The following is a 20,064-nucleotide window of genomic DNA, read 5'->3' as shown; positions in this document are numbered from 1 at the left end:
AAACATGAAAACCGAGCGAGTTTCCAGAGACGGGGCCAAAGGCTGGAGCAGTGCTTCTCACTGGAACTGCGAAGTGCAAACATTGAGGAAGAAAATGGATTTGATCACATTTGTCCACAATCACACTGTCTGCCTGGAAAACAAAGATGGTATCTCTGCTCTTTAAGGTTAAAAAGCGGTTTGCACAAATACTTTCGTGCGGATCTCATTGCTATTTGAAAGAAAACAAGTTTGCGTTGTTTGAATTGTCTTTTATTTTCTTCTTCACGGCTCCGGGAATCAACATCGGTTAGCCATGGGACATTTACAATAAAGAGTGAGGGAAAACTCCAGCCAAAAGACTGATGTAAAAACTAACATCACGTTAGCTGAACACTCGCAAAAACTAAAACAAGTCTCAAACCTTGTCATAATGTGTCATACATTTCCCGAGAGCAAATACAAATACAACATATGTATGTACATGTAAATAAAACTAATGAGATCACCTATCTCAACAGTGTGTTTTTGTAATACAGTATATGTTCACATACTGATATTGACATCTGATATTGACTAAATGGCAAAAGTGCATAAATATTCAAGGTTTTTTCTTATCGAATCATCAGATCCAATTGTTTTCAACTTTTTTTTCTTTTTTTGATATTTCAATATTCTAGTCAACTTTCATTTCATTTATTGGTTTATTAGGACAGTGTACAATTATATTAAGCACAGAAGCAGAGATGTTCGTACCAGATTGTAGCTCATAGCTAATTTCCATCTGTAGTCCTGGGAAGACAATACAAATGTAAAACTGTACAAATAGACAATATATACAAAATATACAAATACACAATAAAATAACTATACAATGTATAAACAGGCAATAAAATAAGTATTTTGCAAGTTAAAGGTGCAATGTATAATGTGAGGCAATCGAATGTAATGTAGTGATGTGACATTATTGGCTTGGATGAGCAATTAATATTGTTTCGCTTTAGGTGATACTTTGCTGCTTCAAAACCAATCTATTGATACAACAAAAAAAGCCCGCCCAGTCGTTTGTGCAGCGCCTTGCAAAGTGACAGCAGCCTCTGCAGACACTCATCTTTCTGTGCGGCCGGTTTTCCCCCTCAAAGCCCGGAAGCAGGTTTCCTTTAGCAAAGTATTTACTGGAGATCACGTGGTTTGTGATGTAATTGCCAAATGTAACCAGACGCGCTGTGACGCGGCGGGAACAGAAAGAAGGCGTTATATTCCTGTGCACATTTACATCATATACTTGTACATATTTTCACAGACCTTTAACTTGATTTTTTCTTTACTTGGATTTTTTTATTTTATTTTTTTGCTATTTCATTTATTTTTATACAGAGTTCTACTTTGACTCTCCTCCACTTTGTGAGCAAAAGCAATTTACCCCAATAAAGTATTCTGATTTTTTTTTTTTATTCTCCCCAGGGGAAGACAGGGAATTTCACAACACACCAGGGGTCAAGCTGGATAACAATATTAATAAGAATACATATATTTATAGGGCGCCTTCCTTAAGAGTGCTATAATCGCACTGTCCCCCCCCCCCAAAAAAAACTGAATGTATGTATGTATATGGATTTGAAATGGCTATTTGATAGAGTGGTGACTTCTTAATACCAACTCCTGGTACTTTGGATCTTCAGTGACTGAATTGCACTTTTTGTAAGTCGCTTTGGATAAAAGCGTCTGCCAAATGACTGGAATGTATGAGTGAGAGTGGATGATAAACATGGGCTCACTTTGGGAGCCCCTGATTGGCCAGAATCAAATCCAAAGATGGGTTTTATTTTTCGTATGATGTATTTTTATTTTGTGATTACACCACGGTTGCAATATCTCAGATCAAATATGGATGCACAAGTGCTTATCGGGCCGAACGTGGCAAACGTAAAACCAACAGACAAAGATTCCCCGCCGGGCCCGCCGAGGCGCCCGTGCTGCCTTCGATGTCCCCGTGTCAACGGGAAGGTGTGCCGGCTGCCATTTTAGGTTGATGCACCTAAAATGGCAGCGGTAGGTGCTTTTACTTTCATTTTGACCTCGATGTGTTTGGTTTCTGATAACAAGCCAGGGATGACTCATCGCATTGCAGCGCAAATGAAACCATATCCAAGACCATCAGGGGGGAGAGAGGGACCAGATCTTTATTTATTCCTTTTTTTTCACAAATGACACCTTATCTTAACAGTATCACACAGACGTAGAATTTTTTTTTTTGCAGGTGATTTGCACTCACGCAGGTTTGTTTATGCAAAACAAACAATCTAAAATCAACTTAACGTCACCTGTCGCTTAGGGAATTTGAAGGGATCGCATAAATGGAGTTACATTTAGGCTGTGCATTTTACACCGAGGCCTTCAGTCGTGCTCCGAATCAATCCACCCCCCAGTAATTAGTTTATGGCTATAAAAAACATCTTATGATGCAGAAATGCAATATAAAGAGAGGTGTATCGCAGATAGATAACCCATGTAATCGATCATGCACCCCGCGGCTTTGTCCTGGGCGCTGCCCCAGCACCTCAAGTACCCAAATTCCAAGAGTAACATGTCCTTATTAGGAAATAAACCCGCAAGTTGAGGCGATGGTATAGCCATGTCCTGCATATGACTTCGGAAGAACAGGAAGTCAGGAAACTGGAAATTAATCGTATTTTTCATGAAATCGCCTCATAAAGTGGATAAAAACAACTTCGTAGTTTTTCTACTTTCGCTTTGAGTCACTGCACTTGAGTTTGCCTGGTGACGCGTGACGTCAACACTCATTCTGAATTCTCATTGGCTCAGACGGGGTTTGACTCCATCCTCCTCCCATCCGAGCCTTCATTCAGGACTTGATCTTCCACCTAGAAGCTCCAACAATCCGGGAAACAATCGCGGTGGACGCCAAGCAGAACCGCAACCGTTTCTCACCGGAACTGCGAAGCCCAAACATTGAGGAAGAAAATGGATTTGATCACTTGTGATTGAATTTCCAGAGTGTGTGTTTGTGCATCAGCCTCTGACAGATGATATCATGATCAGTGTCAAATATCTCAACCAGTTCCAAATGAATTTGTGTCAGGTTGTCGGTCTCAGCAGGTTCATCAGCTGGAGTGAACGTGGAACCGAAGAAGTGAAGATGCAGTCGGTGCATTCATTCAAATCAAGCACGAATGAAAAAAGGATAAGATTAACTTCATTGATCTCCATCGGGGAAATTCTTTGTCACAGCAGCGTAATAGTTATAGTGTCACTGGATATGAATTTAAATTCAAATAGAGAGAATATTAGAAGACAATTAGAAAACAGCAAAGACATCCTTAGACGCTAAACCACCTCAATCTCCTCAGGAAAAAACATCGACCCTTGCTAGCCACGCAGGGAGATGAGCATTTAGCTTACGGACAAGAAGGATTCCTATAAAAACCAGATGGAGTAGATGTGGAGATCTGCGTTAGGAGTTATTACAGTTACAAATGCACTCAGTGTTCATGTTTTATCCACTTTGGTATATCCTATATCATTGTGTTTGTCTGATTCCAAGAAGCAAATGCTCTCGTTGCTGCTGCTGCATCATCGCGTGGCCGGCAGAGGAGCCTACTGAACTGCATCCGAGCATTAAAAGCGACAAGGAGAAGAAGAAGTACACTTATGACAACTTTTTACTTTTGACGTTTTATTTGACCACGTGTTGTTTGAAACGTGTTACGTTGATATGTGTCGGCCACTCCATCTACAAGGCTTCAACCTAGAGATTAAGTACAAGAGGGGTGGTGTTAATATCCTGGCTGACACTCTGTCACGAGCATTCACTGAATAATGCCTGTTTTTCCTTTTTTTCAACAGATGTTGATTTTTGTCAGTGGGGGTGTTACTTCCCTCGGGTCATCGCATGTGTTTTGGGGTGTTTTCATCTGTGGCACTGTTTCCCTCTCTCTCTATTGTCTTTTTTCAAGCTCTTTAATTCTATCTCTCTATTTTCTTGAGTAAATTGTCACTATTTATATTGTTTTCACTTTATTTATAATGCTGTTTAGTCCTGGTTGTGTATTTTTCACCCTTACTATTCCTTAATGTTGTCCATTACAATCCCTGTTGTTGTTTTATCTGTTGTCTGTTTATTTGTACTATATTTTATTTATTCATTGACATTATAAGTGTTACCTTGCTGTGAAAAATGACTTTCCCCCCTGTAGATGGATGAAGTTGATCTTATGTTATTCTATGTTGCAGATAATTCGGAGCAGCTGAAAGCGTTTAGTAAATGCTAATTGGTCGCGGCCTCCTATTGGTCCCTGCCAGGGCGCCGGCCATATTATACCGGCCTTGACGTCATTTCCGGGAGACGCCAGGGCTCTGGGGAGAGCTAGCTGAACGCTGCAAGGTCTCTTTTTACCGAGGAATCGTTTATTGTTTTTTTGTTTGGTGGTGAAAAGCTCAGTTTTGTCTTGTCTTTCAGATCCGACGCGTTCGTTTGGAGCCCTCTTGGGTCCTGCGGTCTCTGGTGGGTTTTTGTTCCGCTTGTTTTTTCAATTTGGGAATTGGGCTAATCGAAGCAAAGCCAGGGGGAGGTGTTTTGCACACATTCACAAGATATTTGAGATTTATCTTCGTGTCGGGAAGGTCAGTTGGGACCAGAGTTCGCGCGGTTGCGGCGTTTGCTTCATCTTTGGGTAAGTTGCACTTCAGTTTGTGGCGCACAATTTTTTTTTTAATATTCAGTGGAAGTGTGCTGCAGACTTCAGATCCCAGTGATCTTTGCACCTGTGCTCCTCTGTCTAGGCTCATGAAGACGGTTTCCACGTGACTGAGGATTCTCGTGGATGTTTAAGTTTTTTTTTTTTTTCGACTGCACTGTTTTTGCTACCTTTTTTCCTCCATTTTTGGCCAGGACCTTTCTGGAGTGGACGGCAAAGACTTTTTTTTCACCTTTGGTTTGTGTGCCAGTCATGAGTTGAATTTGATTGCAATGTTAATTTTTGTGTAATTGCAGTCAAGTCTCTGGTAGAATTTACTAGATGCTTGTGAAGTTGCTTTTGTCTCGCTGCACTAAGGACCAATTCATTGAATCTCAACTGAGCTTTAGATTTGTTTAAAGCTGGATTAGGACGAGTGAAGCTCCAGTTGTATTTCCAGTAAGACTTTTCAGATCTGGAATTCAAAATCAGGCAACACTTGTTAAAGGCGGCAAAGTGGCGACATGCTGAAAGAGTTTCTACAAAGTAGATCGAAAAAGATCTTTCACTGAAAAGGCTGCGTTACGAAAATTAAACTCTGAAGCTCCTGAGTGACTGCAAGGGAATTTTAGCAAGAATTTGAAGTAAAAATACCTGAGCTGAAATTCTGTTTAACTCCCATATGTGCACCATCTGTGCTTCCTTTCTTTTCTCTCCCAGTAGGTGATGCTGCTTGTGTTCCTCTGACGGGCGATCATGACACCGTGCCTCCAAATGCAAGCTCGTCCGTTCTGCTCCCAATTTTATCACTGCCACTGCAAATTCTTCAGTTTGGTTTGGGCCGCCAGCACTAGATGTCAGTCGGTATGTTTGCACGGTTCCCTTTCACTGAACGTCAGGAAGAGAGATACTTTGCACCTTTTGAGTAGCAAGGTGCAGTCTGTATATATTGCATGAACTGCAACAGTGCAATAATAACGCTGACCAGTTGGTCCAAGAGGCAGATAATTCTTATAAATGCCATGGTCTTCAAAAGTGACAGGATAATGTTTGTAGTTTGCGTTGCTAGGACTTTAAACTGCTGGATAAAGTAGTGACTAGAACGATCAGAAAGTTACCACTTGCCCACGCAGCTGTCTGTGCCCACCGGTCTCCACCGGTAGCGTTTAAGAGTTGGTGCACTTAGAACCTGCCGATGTTGCTAGAAAAGCTTAGAAAACCAAAATGATGTCTGGCTGTTTCTTGCCATATGTCTGGCAATAAATGGGAGCAGCTCCCAAAAAGCTCTGGTTTTGTTTGGTCTGCTCAGCTTTTCTGGTAGCTACTGTGGAACGGCTGTATTATGAGATTTGAGATGCAACTTCCTTTGCACAGCGCTTGTCTGCTTGTTAAAGTGGCATCTGTTAACCTATGGAAGTGCTTTAGTGTTGTAACTCTTTGCAGTGTATGTCGGTTTCACTGTCTGTTCATCTGTGGCTCTGTTTCCCTCTGTATGTTGCAGGTAGTTCTGAGCAGCTGAGAGCATTTAGTAAATGGTAACCAGTTGCCGTCCCCTATTGGTCCTGGGCGACGCCAGATACCCTCTGGGAGCTGCACCGTCTCTGAACTGGGAATTGCTTTTGGAGGCGGCAGCGGTTGTCAAACTGCTTAGGAGCCGAGGACTTTCCACTTTGTACCTTTTTTTGCAATTTTGAATAAATACCCTTTCCTGTAACTTGTGTCTGGATACTTCCGTTCCTCTTGTTTGGTCTCCCTGGCCTAGACGGACCTGATAAATGCCATTAATGAATGCACAAGTTGCATCAGTATTAACCTTGGACCAGTTAGTGGCGATAGCATACAGGGTGCCAAAGGAAATTGGACTGCTGTGGGTTCAAGGAGTGTGGAAGGAAAGGAAAGTCGCTGTCAGGAAGGGAGTTGGAGTTACCTTTAGGGAGGACTTTGAGGAATGTTCTGGAGGTGACTTATCAGACTTGAGTCTGAAATTGAAGCTGTGATGAGAGTTAGATGAAGTGGTGGGTAGGTTTGGTATCCAGCATAGACTTTAGTAAATACACTTTATTAAGATGACTCATGAGCAGAGGTAGACGACCTCTTGTATATGTGAATGAAATGTTGTCGACATGCTTGCAGTTTCTTGGAATGTCGTCTACTAGCTGGTCTTTGTGAATCTAGTCACTATATAGTTGTTGGACACAGGATGTAAAATCTGTCTCAAAGCAGGTTCTGCTCCTGCATAGATCAATATATATATATACTTCAAATCAGCTTGGTGTGAAGGATCCCAGTGCATTTGCTTCATATTGCAAATGCTTATGTAGATTTATGTTTACCAGATCAGGCATCAGTGGGCTGATTTTCTGAAACAGAAGGGCACTGGTTCAAGTCCATGTATATAGTATATATCTTTGTAGTCTCTGTAAATAGAGAAGTAATTCTGTCTTATCTCTAAAACAGCTCAATGGATTGCACGTATTCCTCGGGATGCTCCTGTTTGAAGGGCAAACTAAAAATTGTCTTGATATACCAAAAGTAGACTCAATCTGGACATTCACAAATATTAAATAGTCTGTTGGAGAGTAATTCTAATTCATGCTGGTCTAAGTTAAAACCTGTAAAGAGGAGACTGAGGTTATAAGAAATAACACAGACAAGCGACTATTCTTTTGTGCTCTGCAGAGGGGGAGACTCAACGCGCTCTTTGGAGCCAAGATCCAGAGAATCCCACCAAATTCCTCCTTGCTCAGCTTTTTATTGTGTGAAAGTGTTTATTTACATATCAACATTCATTGGATAGTATAGTTCATGCATATGTTAAGTTGTCCAGGATGATATACAGGTGTGGGCAGGTTTCTCTCCAGAAGTGTTTATCCTTGTTTAGATTTACGTTTACAGGGGGTAGGTTCTTATCTAAAGATGTTTACGACCATTGGAATCATGGAGGGCCCAATTCTTGTTAGAGGACAAAGGTCTTTTGTGCTCTCGCATGTCTGGTTACCTTCATGTGAGTAGTCGAAATAACATAGTTATAGAAATAGAGAGAAAACTCTAACATAGTCAAATATGCAATTTGTCACTAAAGATGTCTGGCCACTGAGGTGACTGTTGGGTTTCAATGCAGACTGTGAATTAGCATCCAGAAACAAGGTTGAAGGTAAAAGAAGGCTTGATGGAACGTCATTGTATTGTTTGTTTTGCAAAGTGTGACGAGAATCTGTGTTTTTCAGATTGTCCTGAGAGTGGAGAAATGTACATCCCAAGTGTTTGTAAATATAATGGTAAGTGATGTCTTGAATTGTTGTTGTTAATTTTGTATAATGTTTGTGTTAAGCACAATGTTAATTGATTACAGATATTTAAGATGAATTGTTGTGTAGTTGAGGAGGTTTTCTTTGTATGTGTTGAAATGAAAGTATTGTTTGACAGTGCATCACTAATTGTTGTTTGTGCTTGTTGCAGGTGTAGTGAGGCCAGAAGTTGTGTTTGTAAGAGTGTGCACTGTGGCTAGCTTTGCAAAAATGAATAAAGTATGTATCCCCTCCAAATGTGTGTGTGGGGCCCCTATGTGTAATTTTCCAAAAAAGTAAAATTTAGAAATTTCTCTAGCAGGGCTGTTTCTACGGTGCTCGTCTGCCTGCCCCCCTCTCTCTACCCCCAAAGTCCCCCCGGGGGGCCCTGGTTAGTGGGGCCCCCCCTCCTCCCTATCTCGGCCTGTCTGCCTCCCGCCCTCCTCCTTGCTTCGCCTGACTCCCCCACGTCGGCCTTGTATCGGGGTTGGGACCCGACCTGGCTGTTGTCGGCCTTCCACCGGGCGGGTACCCGATGTGGCTGTGTGACTGGTACTGGACTTGAACCAGCGGTATCACATACAGCGTCAGTGGCTTATGGCACTGCGCTAACCAGTCACAGAGGGAAATCCGGGTTTCTCCTATATAACGTCACACTTAGAGGAAAAAAGCACTTAGAAAAAAAAATTGTACATAGATACATTTGGCAAAGAGAGACTTGATGTAGGCAATATTGACCGGTGCTGGACTCGAACCAGCAGTTTCCACATGCAGTGTCGGCAGCTTATGGCACTGAGCTAACCAGTTAAGTTCACATTTACGGGTTTCACGTATACAACCCTACTCTTAGAGAAAAGCACTTAGAAGGGAAAAAAAAACTCTTAGGCAAGATGCAGAGCATGCTGTGTCAGGTAGAAAGTAAATAGGCAAAAGGACTTAGGTTTTGATTCAGAAAACACTTAGAAAAAAAAATCACCAAATGTCGATGAGACACTGAGCTTTCCGGTCAGGTGCAGAAATCCAGTTTGCACGTGTCTAACTTTACACTTAGAGAAAAATACTTAGGAAAAAAAATGGATGGAGCACTTAGGTTTTGAGCCACATATTTGCCCTGATTTTGCACATGGATACTTTTACTTTAGCATAAAAAAACATTTTGCTATCTTTACACAAAACACTTAATGGGGGGGGGAAATCACCAAATGTCATTTCGCCACACACGTGTGCACGTATAAAAACATACCTGCAACCGTATTTTGTCGGTCTGGGAACAGAACCTTCTCCACAATGTGGATACTGACTTGTATATCCAGAAATCTCTGAATTCATTAAAAGATCAACTTGACAGAATCAGTCCTGAAGAGTTGTGTGTCAATAAATTGTCCGACTGGTGATTGATGCTCATGCGTGTTCTGGGTTTATTTGACCAAATCGGACATTTTACAAATGATGGCACTTACATCTATGTGGACCTTCAGCCTGTGATACAGTAAAGTTTATTTACATTTTGGTCCAAAAAATTGGGGTGTGTTTCCCCTTCACACCCAGGTAGGGTCAAGTTGTCTTCCCGCTCCTGCAGATATAATATCATACAACAGCACCACGACCCAGTCGGGGATCAGCATCCGCAGGTCTCGCCCTCATGTGGCGGTCGAGGTCTTCCTTCGGACGTGAGCGCCGACCACTGAGTTTCTCTCCCTGCAGCTTCCTTGCGAATCCATAAAGTTTCATGACGAAGGCGCCGCGCTTGTGAGCCCAGAACTTACCTGTAGGTGATAAACTATACAGACTCATGGAGTTCTTTAGCATCCATACACACATTTTAAATTTGGTTTTCTTGAACTAATTTCAGCTAAGTTTAGCCCTCAGCTGGTGGTTTCAGAAGTTCAGGTGAGCGTGTTCCCGAGGAGCAACTCCATTCAAAATAGGCTCTTTCACGACAGAGGCGCTTCAGCTGAAAGAAACAATTCAGCTTTGCCAGAATAGTCTGCAGACAATGAGTCCACGACACGGCGAGGCTGAGAGCCTCACTGGGACAAAGATATTTGCAGTGAAGAAACAGTCAAAGTCAAACATCGCGATGGAGGTCACCCTGACTCCTCCATAGAGGACGTATCCGACGGCAACCAGAACAGCCATCATGGCTTCCATTTCGTCCATATTTTCCACTGGAAAAGTCACTTCCTACTTTGGCTTCGCTGCATGTTTTGCAGAGCAGACGTTCAAGAACCGCATTGCTTTTACTTTGGTGAGGAGATGCCATGATAAGGCGTTAGCATGTTAGCATCAAATTAACACGACCACAGTTTTACTGTTAGAGTGTGTACGGGCAGAGCATGATGCAGAAAAAAGGTTAAATATCTAATTTGCGGTGTGCAGCTTAAAAACATGCAGACACATCCTGGTCATTTCTGACCAGTCAATGAACGATTGAACTTTGAATCAAACAGGCCAAAATGCAGACGGAAATCTTTCACTTTGAGATTGACTTGCAGTATTTCTAAGTGCAATATTTAGAAGAAACACTGTAGATTATCTTTGCACTAAAGAGTCACTGCGTCAGACTCAGAGTCAAACGTAGAAAAATGTTTAACAGGAAAAGGATAAACTTAAAAGGATTTTAAAAAATAAAGGGACACTGATATCAGGGTGTACAAGGACACTTTATTTTCACAGCAGGAAAACAAGCATTTAAAATTGCAACAGGTAAAGACATTGCTAACTTTACACAAAAGTAAACCTATTGTACACACTACCTTGCTTGTGTCGGACAGGCTTCTTCTGGGGCTCAGGATCCTTGTCAGGAGGCCTACAAGACAAAACATTTATGGACGGCGTCTGAAAGAACACTTTAGAATTAAATGCATTGATTTAACCACGGCCGTAACCTGACATGTAACTCCTGCAGCTCTGAGGCAGAGCCACTAACACTGAGCATCACATCTGCAGTTTCTACTTTCACCTCCAGAACATTACCTCAAGTCCTCCTTCAGGGGAACTCCAGTTCTCCTCACATGAAGAACCGGTCGCAAACAGTCTTCAGGACTGCAAACAGATGAGCACAGGTACAAAGATCACTGGGGAGGAGAATCTGAAACTTATTGAAGCACTGAAGTCTGCAGCACACTTGCATTGAAGACAAACAAGGACAATAACTCACCAGAGCTCTCAGGACACAAACACTCCAAACAAATGCATCAGATCTGAAAGACAAAACAAAAAGTAGTTTTTCACCACCAAAAAAAAAAAAAAAAAAATTAAAAAAAAAAAAAAAAAAAAAAAAAAAAAAAAAGGGCAGTAATTTCCCAGTGAACCTCAACCTCTCAGCTGGCTCTCCACAGAGATCAGGCATCGCCCAAAATGACGCCAGTATAAAAAGCCCAGCGTCCTGGCAGGGACCAATAGGAGGCCGCATTTACTAAACGCTTTCACCTGCTGCACATCACCTGCAACATGGAGTAAGATCTGATCCACTGTATTCATCTCTAGAGGGGAAATTCCTTTTTTCACACCAGTGTAAAAGTTATAAAGGAATAAAGGAGTAAAGTTGATCCGATCTTATGTGTTGTAGGAAATTCGCAGCAGGTGAAAGCGTTTAGTAAATGCTAATTGGTCGCGGCCTCCTATTGGTCCGTGCCAGGATGGCAGCCTTTTTATACCGGCCGTGATGTCATTTCCATGAGATGCCGAGGCTCTGAGGAGAACCTGCTGAGTGCTGGATGGTCGCTTTCGGCTGTGGAATCGCAAGAGGTGTCTTGCACACATTGAGTTGCTGCGCTTCATCTTAGTGTTGGAAGGTAAGAAGGAACCAGAGGTTGTGCTTGACTTTTATTTACTGCTTGGTTTTTGCTGCCTTTTTTTTCTCCCTGTTTTTGGATCTTTGGCGGAACAAAGACTGTTTTGCTTTTTTCTTATTTCTGTCCAAGTAGATGTTGCCGATTCGTCTCCTCTGATGGGCGATCGTGACCCCGTGCCTTCACAAGAGACTCCTCAGGCTCGTCCGTCCGGAACGCAATGCTTTGCTTTCGTTTGGATCACCACCTCTGGATGTCAGTCGGTATGTTTGCATGATTCTCCTTTCAATGTACGTGAGGTGGAGAAACAGTTTATTTTGGGAGGGTAGAGCGACACGAGTGGCCCTGAGACATTTGGACATTGCTATTGCAAACTGTCCTGAGTGACAAGATGCAGTCTTAGTATTCTGCATGAACTGCAACAGGGCTCAGAATCAGGCTGTGGGAAAACAGGTAATACTGCCTAGGAGTTGGTACCAGAGGTGTAGACAAAGTCTGATGTGTTTGCAAAAGTGACAGGATAACATGTGAGAGTTGGTGCACCTAGAACTTGCCAACATGAGAGCCGATGTTGCTAGAAGAACTTTGAAAACCAAAATGGTGTTTGGCTGTTCTTGGACTTTTTATTGGTCATTACTGTGGAACGGCTGTATTAGCATGAGATTTGAGATACAACTTCCTTTGCACAGTGCTTGTGTCTGCTTGTTAAAGTGGTGTCTGTTAATCTATGGAAGTGCTTTAGTGTTGTAACTCTTTGCAGTGTATGTTGGTTTCACTGTCTGTTCATCTGTGGCTCTGTTTCCCTCTGTATGTTGCAGGTAGTTCTGAGCAGCTGAGAGCATTTAGTAAATGGTAACCAGTTGCCGTCCCCTATTGGTCCTGGGCGACGCCAGATACCCTCTGGGAGCTGCACCGTCTCTGAACTGGGAATTGCTTTTGGAGGAGGCAGCGGTTGTCAAGCCACAAACTGCTTAGGAGCCGAGGACTTTCCACTTTGTACCATTTTTTGCAATTTTGAATAAATACCCTTTCCTATAACTTGTGTCTGGATACTTCCGTTACTCTTGTTTGGTCTCCCTGGCCTAGACGGACCTGATAAATGCCATTAATGAATGCACAAGTTGCATCAGACATAACTTGTGCCATGAAAGGAAAGTCTGATGCAGAGAAGGAAGGTGGATGAGCAGGTGCAAAGCTAAAGACTTGGCAGAGTCAGTTGTACTGACAGGAAGTGACTTTGCGATGCCTTGAGGAATGTTTTGGAGGTGAAAGTCAGGATTAATTCTGTAATGGAAGATGTGGTGGGTAGGTTTGGTGTCCAGCATAGGCTTTAGTGAATAAATTTTATCAGGTGACTTAAGAGCGGAGGTAGACATCTTGTCTAAGAGTTCATCTGAGGTTCAGTGAGTAACTATTTTGCAGATTGAAATGTTCTTGCTGACATGCATGTGGTTTCTTGGAATGTCGTCTACTAGCTGGTCTTTGTGAATCTAGTCACTATATAGCTGTTGGACACAGGATGTAAAATCTGTCTCAAAGCAGGTTCTGTTCCTGCATAGATCTATATATATATATATATATATATATATATATATATATATATATATATATACTTCAAATCAGCTTGGTGTGAAGGATCCCAGTGCATTTGCTTCATATTTTGCACATGTGTATGTGGATTTATGTTTACCAGATCAGGCATCAGCGGGCTGATTTTCTGAAACAGAAGGGCACTGGTTCAAGTCCATGTATATAGTATATATCTTTGTAGTCTCTGTAAATAGAGAAGTCATTGTGTCTTATCTGTAAAACAGCTCAATGGATTGCATGTATTCCTCAGGATGGTCCTGTTTGAAGGGCAAACTAAAAATTGTCTTGATATACCAAAAGTAGACTCAATGTGGACATTCACAAATATTAAATAGTGAATAATACAATTTGTCACTAAAGATGTCTGGCCACTGAGGTGACTTTTGGGTTTCAATGCAGACTGTGAATTAGCATCCATAAACAAGGTTGAAGGTAAAAGAAGGCTTGATGGAACGTCATTGTATTGTTTGCTTTGCAAAGTGTGACGAGAATCTGTGTTTTTCAGATTGTCCTGAGAGTGGAGAAATGTACATCCCAAGTGTTTGTAAATATAATGGTAAGTGATGTCTTGAATTGTTGTTGTTAATTTTGTATAATGTTTAGTGTTAAGCACAATGTTAATTGCTGATATTTAAGATGGATTGTTGTGTAGTTGAGGAGGTTTTCTTTGTATGCGTTGAAATGAAAGTATTGTTTGAGAGTGCATCTCTAATTGTTGTTTGTGCTTGTTGCAGGTGTGGTGAGGCCAGAAGTTGTGCATGTAAGAGTGTGCACCCTGGCTAGCTTTGCAAAAATGAATAAAGTATGTATCCCCTCCAAATGTGTGTGGGGCCCCTATTTTCCAAAAAGTAAAATTTAGAAATTTCTCTAGCAGGGCTGTTTCTACGGTGCTCGTCTGCCTGCCCCCCTCTCTCTACCCCCAAAGTCCCCCCGGGGGGCCCTGGTTAGTGGGGCCCCCCCTCCTCCCTATCTCGGCCTGTCTGCCTCCTGCCCTCCTCGCTTCGCCTGACTCCCCCACGTCGGCCTTGTATCGGGGTTGGGACCCGACCTGGCTGTTGTCGGCCTTCCACCGGGCGGGTACCCGATGTGGCTGTGTGACTGGTACTGGACTTGAACCAGCGGTATCACATACAGCGTCAGTGGCTTATGGCACTGCGCTAACCAGTCACAGAGGGAAATCCGGGTTTCTCCTATATAACGTCACACTTAGAGGAAAAAACACTTAGGGAAAAAAAAAAATTGTACTTAGATACATTTGGCAAAGTGAGACTTGATGTAGGCAATATTGACCTGTGCTGGACTCGAACCAGCAGTTTCCACATGCAGCGTCGGCAGCTTATGGCACTGAGCTAACCAGTTAGTTTCAAATTTTTGGGTTTCACGTATACAGCCCTACTCTTAGAGAAAAGCACTTAGAAGGAAAAAAAATCTTAGGCAAGATGCAGAGCATGCTGTGTCAGGTAGAAAGTAAATAGGCAAAAGGACTTAGAAAAAAAAATCACCAAATGTCGATGAGAAACTGAGCTTTCCGGTCAGGTGCAGAAATTCAGGTTGAATGTGTCTAACTTTACACTTAGAGAAAAATAGTTAGGAAAAAAAATGGATGAAGCACTTAGGTTTTGAACCACATAGGACCCCCGGGGCACTGATTTTGCACATGTATACTTTATTTTACTTTAGCATAAAAAAAACATTTTGCTGACTTTACACAAAACACTGAGGGGAAAAAAATAATCGCTAAATATAATTTCTTCACACACAAACGTGTGCACGTATAAAAACATACCTGCAACCGTATTTTGTCGGTCTGGGAACGGAACCTTCCCCACAATGTGGATACTGACTTGTATATCCAGAAATCTCTGAATTCATCGAAAGGAAAAGATCAACTTGACAGAACCAGTCCTGAAGAGTTGAGTGTCAATAAATTGTCCGACTGGTGATTGATGCTTATGTGTGTTCTGGGTTTATTTGACCAAATCGGACATTTTACAAATGATGGCACTTATATCTATGTGGACCTTCAGGCTGTGATACAGTAAAGTTTATTTACATTTTGGTCCAAAAAATTGGAGTCCTGTTTCCCCTTCACACGCAGGTAGGGTCAAGTCAGTCTTCCTGCAGACTCTGGAGGGCCTGTGGATACAATTCCATACAACAGAACAGCAACCCAGTCAGAGATCAGCATCTGCAGGTCTTGGTCTCCCAGTGTATGTATCCCTTGTGGCGGTCGAGGTCTTCCTTCAGACCAGATCGCCGACCACTGTGTTTCTCTCCCTGCAAATCCAAAGAGGTTCACGAAGGCACTGCACTTGCAAGCCGTCTCCTTGCCCAGTACTTACCTGTAGGTTAAACACCCTTAAGTTTCTTTTCATGTCATTAAACACTGAGAGGATAAACTATATTGACTCATTGTGTTCTTTGGCATCACATCTACACATTTTGAATTTAGTTTCCTTGAACTAGCACGCGACGCTTCCACCGCTAACTTCCGGTTCAGCCCTCGGCTGGTGGTTTCAGGTGAGCGTGTTCTGAGGCGCAACACCATTCTGCCATCGACTCAGAATTTAGCTAAAATGGCTTTTTCTTACAAGAAAAAAAAGTGGCGCTTCAGCTGAAATCCAGAGAAACAATTCAGCTTTGCCAGAATAGTTTGCAGACAATGTGTCACGACATGGCGAGGCAACAGCAACCAGAGCAACAGCCATCATGGCTTCCATTTCGTCCATTTTTCCACTGAAAAGTCACTTCCTACTTCGGCTTCGCTGCATGTTTTGCAGAGCAGACGTTCAAGAACCGCATTGCTTTTACTTTGCGGGGACGCCATGATAAGGCGTTAGCATCAAATTAACTCCGCCACACTTTTACTGTTCTATAGCGTGTACGGGCAGAGCAAGTACTGTCAATGCTGTGACGCGATCCGTAATTGCATTGTATGATTGGCTGGACGCCGGGCAGAGTTTCACAGAAAAAAGGCTCCATAACTTATTAATTTGCGGTGCACTGAGTGTGCAGCTTAAAAAATGCAATAGACACATCCTGGTCATTTCTGACCAGTCAATGAATGTCTGAACTAAACAGTCCAAAAAGCAGACAGAAATACTGCAAGTCAATCTCAAAGTGAAGGATTTCCAAGTGCAATATTTAGAAGAAATACTGAAGATTATCTTTGCACTAAAGAGTCGCTGCATCAGACTGAGTCAAACGTAGAAAAATGTTTAACAGGAAAAGGATAAACTAAAACAAGGATTTAAAAGAATAAAATGACACTGATATCAGGGTGTACAAGTACACTTTATTGTCACTGCAGGAAAACTACAAGCATGTAAAATTACAACAGCAACAGGTAAAGACATTGCTAACTTTACACAAGTAAACATATCACACACTACCTTGCTTGTGTTGGACAGGCTTCTTCTGGGGCTCAGGATCCTTGTCAGGACGCCTACAAGACCAAACACAACATTTATGGACGGCGTCTGAAAGAATCTTGGAATTAAATACATTGATTTAACCACGGCCGTAACCTGACATGTAACTCCTGCAGCTCTGAGGCAGAGCCACTAACACTGAGCATCACATCTGCAGTTTCTACTTTCACCTCCAGAACATTTCCTTAAGTCTTCCTTCAAGGAACTCCAGTTCTCTTCCCATGAAGAACAAAGAACCAGTCACAAACAGTCTTCATGAGCCTAAACAGATGAGCACAGGTGCAAAGATCACCAGAGGTCAGAAACGTATACAAGCACATTTTCATTCAAAAAAAAAAAGTGTAAGTGCCAACTTACCCAATGAGGAAGCAAACACAGCAACCACAAACTCTGGTCTCTTCTTACCTTCGGACACAAAAATAAACCACAAATATGTTCTGACTCTCCTCCCTGGCTTTGCTTCAAGCAGCCCAATTCCAAATAAGAAATAAGGAACAAACACTCACCAGAGACCACAGGACATGAAAACACTCCAAACAAATGCATCAGATCTGAAAGACAAGACAAACATCTGCATTTTTTTTTTTTTCAACACAAAACCCCAGCAATTTCCCAGTGAACCTCAACCTCTCAGCTGGCTCTCCACAGAGATCAGGCGTCGCCCAGAAATGACGCCAGTATAAAAAGCCCAGCGTCCTGGCAGGGACCAATAGGAGGACGCGACCAATTAGCATTTACTAAACGCTTTCACCTGCTGCACATTACCTGCAACATAGAATTAGATCAGATCAACTTTATCCATCTCCAGAGAGGAAATTCATTTTTCACAGCAGTGTAATAGTTATGTCCTAAAATAAAAAAAGTATATATTTTACAAATATGAATAGAGAGACAGAGGATAGCAAGACATCCACAAATAAATAGACAACAGTTATGACAATAACATAGTATAGTGAAAAATACACAACCAGAACTTAATGACGATATAAATACAGTGAAAACAATATAAATAAAGCAAGACAATTTACTAAAGAAAATAAAGAGATATAATTTAAGATCTTGAAAAAAAACAATAAAAAAAACAATGCTCATATCACAAGCAAAGCACCTTAAGCCTATGAGCTACACACACACTTCCTGTTCAACAGTATAGCACATAGACTTACCCATACACATACAGATATGTGTGTATGTATAAATATATGTACATATATACAGTGGGGAAGAAAAGTATTTTGTTGCACCAACTTGCACCAATCGTGCAAGTTCTCTCACTTAAAAAGATGAGAGAGGCTTGTAATTTTCATCATAGGAACACTTCAACTATGAGAGACAGAATGTGAAAAAAAAATCCAGAAAATCACATTATCTGATTTTTAAAGAATTTATTTGCAAATTATGGTTGAAAATAAGTATTTGGTCACCTACAAACAAGCAAGATTTCTGGCTCTCACAGACCTGTAACTTCTTTTTGTAAGGCTACACTCTCACCTACAACTAATGTGTCGGATCTGAAAGACACTCGGCTACAACTACTTTGCAGTCACCGATCTCTTTCAGGTTACCTCGTCTATACAAGATGTAGTCTACCTGCGTGCTCCTACCTCCGCTCTTATAAGTTACCCTATGTTCCTGTTTTTTCTGGAAAAAGATGTTCACTGCAGCCATTTCCATCCTTTTTGCGAAATCTACCACCATCTGTCCCTCTGCATTCCTATCCTGTACACCAAATCTGCCCGTCACTTTTTCATCCCCTCTATTGCCTTGAACATGGCCAATGAAGTCTGCAACAATGTCCACTTTGCATCACTTCATCTAACTCATTCCAGAACCTCTCTTCAAATTCACATCCCACCTGCAGGTCATAGCCACTAACAACATTGAGCATCACACCTTCAATTTCCAGTTTCAGACTCATAAGTCTGACATTTTCACCTCCAGAATGTTCCCAACAAACTGCCTCTTCAAGAGAGCTCCTACTCCATTTCTCTTATCAGTACCATAATATTACAACTTAAAACATGCTTCTAAGCTTCTAGCCTTACTAACTTTCCACCCGGTCTCCCGGACACACCGTATATCCAACTTCCTTCACTGCGTCATGTCAACCGACTCTACCTTTTCCCGTCATAGTCCCGATATTCAAAGCCCCTACTCTCAGTCCCGGGCTCTTTCCTCACCTCCTCTCTCTGCACGTATCCAGTTAAAAATGCGTAGCCATTTTACACCGTCAAAAATGTTGGAGAGGCAGTCAAAAAGGATGTTACAAAGTACCGTTCTGTACGACAAACAACGCAACACGGCGGTCAGTCAGCAAACTCAAACGCACACTTTTATTGATCGAGAATCAAAATATACAAGGCCGGATAGGATTACTGCAAAATAACTTCCATTCCTGCACAGCGTCCGACTAGAGTCCAGGGAACAGGCAGCGGTGTCGGGCGCCAGGATCCGAGTCGTCCTTCTCCTGCACCAGCCGGTTGTTTCTCCTGCAGCTCTGGCATCCGCTTCCGGGTGTCACGATGCTCCTCCAGCTTAGGCAGGGAAAAAAAAAAAAAAAAAAGGTCACGAGCACTCGTTAAACTTTCGGAATACAGCTGGGGCGGCGGCGCACCTGCGGCTCATCAGGCCTCGTCAAGAAGAAGACAAGAGGAGTCTGCCGGCGGCCTCTCGAGCCAGATCGTCTGTCGTCCCTCGCGACTTCATGAACCCACCCTGGACTCTTTGCATCATGCTTCCTCCTAATTGTCAATGCCTCTCCTTGCCGGCTCCAGGTTCCCGCAGTGCCTCTCCGCAGTCGTCGATCCTTTTTACCCCTCCTGTCGTCAGCTTTTGAACCCGCTTTACCGCTGCGACGCCTGCCACCTTGTTTGGGGCTGCCAGGGAGTCGAATGTAAGGCCGCCTTAAGATCCCCGTTGGTCACTTGTCATGGCCCTTGCAATGTTCCAGCTATGTTTCCAGCCCTGACTAACCATGAACATTTGTTTTTATCTGGACAGGCTCTTGGACCCCTGACGGCACGCTGTTGCAGAACCACCTCGACGTCGGTCTCACACTTCCCTTTTGTGTGCCGCCCTATTTCGGATGGCAGTTGTTAATCCGGGCCTCCGCAGGTTCGCTACGGCTGATGCAGCCCTGTGCATTTATCTGCGCTCAGGAAGACACTAGCCCATGACCCACAGAGGCTGCATTGGTTACGTCCCCGTCTGGAACAGCGAGAGCAAACGAGGAACAAAAGTATGCAGACAAGAGTTACGGGAAAGCGTATTTATTAAAACTGTTCAA

At 42.5% G+C, this 20,064-nt stretch overlaps 1 protein-coding gene and 1 long non-coding RNA gene across 4 annotated transcripts in view; one reads left to right on the top strand and one right to left on the bottom strand.

Moving 5' to 3' along the window:
- Positions 1-20,064, bottom strand: part of LOC147219636 (major histocompatibility complex class I-related protein 1-like) — a 63,845-nt gene that overhangs the window by 11,968 nt on the left and 31,813 nt on the right. The window lies entirely within an intron of this gene.
- On the top strand, positions 3,680-6,396 carry LOC147219638 (uncharacterized). Of its 2 annotated transcripts, none has more exons than XR_015108033.1 (3): positions 3,680-4,384; positions 4,460-5,540; positions 6,178-6,396. It is a non-coding gene; the product is annotated as an uncharacterized LOC147219638 (long non-coding RNA). The 2 variants fall into 2 exon arrangements; XR_015108032.1 differs by lacking the exon at positions 3,680-4,384 and having other exon boundaries at positions 4,404-4,673; positions 4,783-5,540.

Source organism: Fistularia commersonii, chromosome 24, assembly GCF_037954325.1.
Source record: "Fistularia commersonii isolate RoL2024-O1a breed Wild chromosome 24, RoL_Fcom_v1.0, whole genome shotgun sequence".
Classification (NCBI taxonomy): domain Eukaryota; kingdom Metazoa; phylum Chordata; class Actinopteri; order Syngnathiformes; family Fistulariidae; genus Fistularia; species Fistularia commersonii.
This window is presented reverse-complemented; position numbering and strand designations above follow the sequence as displayed.